The 5,569-nt window shown below is 39.4% G+C and overlaps 1 non-coding gene across 1 annotated transcript; it reads left to right on the forward strand.

Moving 5' to 3' along the window:
* Positions 1–3,039: 3,039 nt before the first annotated feature.
* Positions 3,040–3,142, forward strand: LOC120864987. The gene has a single exon (XR_005721313.1). It is a non-coding gene; the product is annotated as a U6 spliceosomal RNA (small nuclear RNA).
* Positions 3,143–5,569: the final 2,427 nt, after the last annotated feature.

A 5,569-nucleotide genomic window follows, 5' to 3' on the forward strand; every position in this document is an offset into this window, starting at 1 on the left:
TGTTGGTACTGGACTTCCCTATCATCCATAGGCAGTGACTCAGGAGGCAGAGCTATGGGTTGAGAAATGCCTCAACTTTCTAAACATTAGACTGTACGGTCTCCTGGGCCTTTTATGCAAGGTAGCTCTTCAGATAATGAAAACCATCCCCAAGGCATGGAGTAACAATAACTTCCTTCTATTTTTTTATTTCTTTTCCTAAGGCCAATTTTCATAAGCCATATGACAAGACAGTGATATCCATTTTGCATGCTCCCAGGTCAGAGTTCAGGATACAGAACTTCCCTTTGGAGAACTCAAACATTTCTGGCATAGTACCAGAGTATCTGGCATACTACTCAGGGCCCAGACTCCAGTAGCCACTAGCAGGTAAGGAGTATGGTACTGACCATGTTGTTATTTCAGAAATGGTAGGAATCAGAAGTCATTCCAGGGAATATCCCAGGAGACTGATGCAGGTTGGAGAAAGAGAAGACAGAGAGGAGGCAGATGAGGTGAAAGGAGGAAAAACACAAGAGGAAACATCTTACATTCTGTTCATCTCACACCAGTGGAAAACTATGATCGGAGCTTCCTCAAGCAGTTCTAACCACAGTTCTTTTTTCCCTGGCTCAGAGGCCTCTAACACCTTCCAGCAGTCACAAGATAAAGGATAAAATCCTACGCTTAGTAACCAAGGTTCACGGGGCCAGGTCCTATCCACTCTATACCCATGTCTTGTATGTTCCAGATGAACTGATCCTTTTACTTCTCCCACGCACTTCATGTTGCTTACGGCCCCTACATCATCTTTATATCAGCTACTCCCACAAGCTAGTTCACTCTAACCACATCCTTCCTTTTTCCTACTACTTTACAAGCCAGCTAATATTGTCCCCTTCTGGAAGACTTATCCAACTAATCAATTCAAAAGGAGCTCTCCCTCCTTTTTAGCACACCTAGATTTACTGATAAATTTCTTCTTTTTTTTTCCTTTTTTTTCAAATTTTATTTTATTTTACTTTACAATACTGTATTGGTTTTGCCATACATCAACACGAATCCACCACGGGTGTACACGTGTTCCCAATCCTGAACCCCCCTCCTCTTCCTTTGTTTTTAACTCTTCAAATTGGTAGCAATTTCTAACAGATAGAGCCAACTACAGGAACAGAATTGTCATCTCTGAGTTTCCCACAGCACCCAGCACAGAGCCAGGTGTACATCAATCACTTAGGGTGCTTCGGTTCATTTCAACAAACATTCTGAGTATTAACTCTGTGCCAGGAGCCATTCTAGACGTTTCTGCCAGAGTCAATGTAGATAATGAAGAGGCAGTAATACATTTATCCCATCTTCACATGCAGCTAAACCAATTCTCAATTCCTCTGACTCTTCAAGGCTGGACAGTTTTCCTTTGATGAAAAAGACTGTTCCCCATATCAGACCTGTCTATTCCTCTTAACCATGACTTCACTCTCCGTAACGCTCTTGTTCATGTCAGTAGCCTGAAAGCACAGAAGGAGGACAGACACAATCTACAGCACAGTCAACTCAATTCCTAGTAATGGGCAAATCAGGCATCAGTCCAGGTCTCCCTCCGTAATGAAAAGCAAACAAATAAAGCAAAATGTGAGACAAACAAAAGATTTAGCAGTTCAAAAAAAGTGACCCAATTTGAATAATTTTCCCAACAGATTCCAAAAGGACATTATAGCAACAGAAACAATATAATCAGAAAAAAAGATGGTAAGAAAAAAATGTGATTACAGAATTGCACACATTTTTTAATCCCAACGGAAGCAGTAAATAGAAAAACTAGGTACTACAGAAAACAGAATCAGCATATTAGTAAACAAACTTAAAAAGGAATTCTGAGAAATTCAAGGGAAAACGTATGAAGTAGAAAATTATGGCATTTGGAACAAAACTCCAGATAAGGTAAGTGAGTACAAAAAGAAATTTTAGGAGAGAACTGATTAGATGAAGACCTAAAGAAATAGCTGAAGTAAATCTCCCTGAGATACACAGGGTTACAGGTGCCAGGGATACAACAGAAAAGAGCTCACACAAGGTACCCACTCTCAATGAGTTCCACAAATAAATGATTAGAAATATTTCAGATACTAGTAAATGCTTTAAAGGAAAAAAATGAAGCAATATAATAGAGTAACTTGGTGACAGAATGGCTACTTTAGGTTTAGGGAGAATTCTCTGAGGTGACAAATACACTTAGTTTTGAAGGAAAAGAGGGCAATAGTCATGATAAGAAGCCTTCTAGGTAGAGAAACTACTTTGTGCAAAACCCCTTAAAAAGGCACAGCATGGTTTAGGAAAAGAAATAAAGCCAGTATGGCTAGAGCATAGGAAGCAAAGGGGAGAGTGTGATGAGATGAGGCTGGAGAGATAGGCTGGGGTAGATTACATAACATAAGCATGGGAAGAAGTGTAAGTGTGAGAGAAGGCACAGGAGAGCTTTCAGCTAGAAAATTATTACTCTGACTGGAGAATGGATTGTAATAAGGTAAAAGTAGAAGAAGGAGACAGATGAGAAACCTATATCAATAGTCTAGGGAAGGGAAGACAGTAAATATGTACTTGAGTTTTCAGTGGATATAGGAAACAGATTAAAAATAAAGAGATAGGCAAAAATACAAGAAACAAGAAATTAGAAGTTATCATAGAAAAAAAAACCCAACTGAATTAAATCAGAGGGTTATCTTGCTTGATATTCCAAAACAAAGACATTTGTAAATATTTCTGGGCTAAAAACAGCTTACAAAATTATAACTAAAATAACCAGGGAGAAAGAAAGGTAATAAAAAAAATGTAAAGCTACTACTATAATGGATAACTTAACATATGTTTTTCAATCTTTAACAGATCAAGCAGACAAAGATACAGAGAATTTGTTTATTATTAATAATTAATAATTAATAAACCTGGCTTAATAGAGATATTAAACACATATCCTATAAATTCTGAATATACATTCTGGTCCAAAAATCATAAGAATGATAGTGACTTTTTAAAAGTCTCTATCTAGATAACTGTATATCAGTGCTCTCTTTGGTAGCACACATACATTGGAAAGATACAGAGAAGGCTAGCATGGCCCCTGCATAAGGATGACTTGCAAATTTGTGAAGCATTCTGTATTTTTGGGGGTGACCTAGAGGTATGGGATGGGGGTGTGTGGGAGGTTTAAGAGAGAGGGGATATATGTATACATACAACTGATTTGGGCTTCCCTGGTGGCTCAGATGGTAAAGAATCCGCCTGCAATGCAGGAGACCTGGGTTTGATCTCTGGGTTGGGAACATGCCCTGGAGAAGGGAATGGCAACCCACTCCAGTATTCTTGCCTGGAAAATTCCGTGGAGAGAGGAGCCTGGTGGACTACAGTGCATGAGGTAGCAAAGAGTCAGACACAACTGAGCAACGAAGCACAGCAACACAGCTGGTTCGCTTCATTGTACAGCAGAAAGTAACACAACACTGTAAAGCAATTATACACCAATAAAGGGTAGGTATGTTAAAAAATAACCGTAAGTCAAAGGGGGAATCAAAATTGCTAGTAAATGAAAGGCAACATCAATTATCATGCTACATATTAAACATACAGGAAATGGACTAGATTAAAAAGTCCTCAAAACACAAAGAAGAATTCTAGGAGGTAGAAAGCTGGGAAGAGTATTGCTCACACCCTAACAACAGCAATAGCCGGATAAACCATAAAATGGTAACTTTTACTGGACCCATCAGAGAACTGAGGTCACAGAGCAATCAAAGAGCTAAAATCTAAGGAAACTCAGATGCCAACACTTAAGAGGTGGAACATGAGCACATGTTTACCTGTGGCAGAACACAAAAGAATGAAACATTGGGCGCCACAGAAGAAGGTAAGAAGAATTCACACAAAACTTTTCAATGAATTGCTAAAGGCAAAGTGTGGGCTACATGAGAGTATGGGACTCCTGGGAGTCGCAGATACAAGGGAAATTCACACCTCTCATGCTCACAGGGAAGACTGACTATTTCTGTCCACAGGGCTTTCTCAATGATCCTGACCCTCCTCTCCATGACATTCAAAACTCTTCCTTGTATCTTTGGTGGGTCTTGGGCAGGAGATAGTATAATGAACGTCTCACAATGGTAGAACACTTCTAAAGATTTGGGGCCAGATCATTTCCTGACCTCCCATATGGCAACAGAGTTTGCAAACTGTCTCTAATTGAGGCTGGACCAGGGCAACACAGGATCTCCATTGGTTTCCACCACTAGAATAGCCAAGCCTAGTACCAGACAACAGAAGATTACTGCTAGGGAGGAGCAAGAGTGCATCCATAAAATCCTGAGGTACAAGTACACTGGGAAGTCTCAAAGCTGCAGGTGAAGCAGGAATATTAAAAAACAAAACAAAACAAAACAAAACTTCTGGAAACTTAGCCTCTTCCTAAGCAAAATGTTTTGAAGCTGTAGGTACATTGAAGGCAAAATACAGCAACCAAAAATGATCTCAAACTCAAATACTAAGTAAATTGACTCAGATCTCCACACTAATGGCTTAGGAAAAAAAGAAATGTGCATACTTCCAGGAAAAGAAAATCATATTTACATCATGGTATTACGTACTATCCCAATTCCCAAGAAGGGCAGTACTTTAGTACATTCAGTACATTAGAACATTAAAACCACCAGACAAGTGCACTCATCTCCCATGCTAGTATAATGTTATGCTCAAAATCGTCCAAGCTAGGCTTCAGCATTACATGAACAGAGAACTTTCAGATGTTCAAGCTGGGCTTAGAAAAGGCAGAGGAACCAGAGATCAAATTGCCAACATTCACTGGATCATACAGGAAGAAGGGAATTCCAGAAAAACACCTACTTCTGCTTCATTGACTACACTAAATTCTTTGACTGTGTGGGTCATAACAAACTGTGGAAAACTCTTGGAGAGATGGATATACCAGGCCATCTTACTTGTCTCCTGAAAAACCTGTATGTAGGTCAGAACAGTTAGAACCCTTATGGAAAAACTGACTGGTTCAGGATTAAGAAAGGAGTACAACAAGGCTGTTTATTGTCACCCTGTTTATTTAACCTATACTCAGAGCACATCATGTGAAATGCCAGCACATCAATGTGAAATGTATGAGTTGCAAGCTAGGATCAAGATTGCTGGGAGAAATATCAGATATGCAGATGATATTACTCTAATGACAGAAAGTAAAGAGGAACTAAAGAGACTCTTGATGAGGGTGAATGAGGAGAGTGAAAAAGTCGGCTTAAAACTCAATATTAAAAAAATCTAAGATCATGGCATTTGGTCCCGCTATTTTATGCCTCATAGAAGGGGAAAGGGTGGAGGCAGAGGACAGATTTCCTCTTCCAGCTCTGAAATCACTGTGTATGATGACTGCAGTCATGAAATTAGAAGACAACGACTTCTTGTCTGGAAAGCTATGACAAATCTAGACAATGTGTTAAAAAGCAAAGATATCACTTTGCTGACAAAAGTTGGTTTAGTCAAGGCTATGGTCTTTTCAGTAGTCACGTATGGATGTAAGAGCTGGACAATAAAGAAG

Source organism: Oryx dammah, unplaced genomic scaffold (genome assembly GCF_014754425.2).
Source record: "Oryx dammah isolate SB20612 unplaced genomic scaffold, SCBI_Odam_1.1 HiC_scaffold_5, whole genome shotgun sequence".
In the NCBI taxonomy this organism is placed as follows: Eukaryota; Metazoa; Chordata; class Mammalia; order Artiodactyla; family Bovidae; genus Oryx; species Oryx dammah.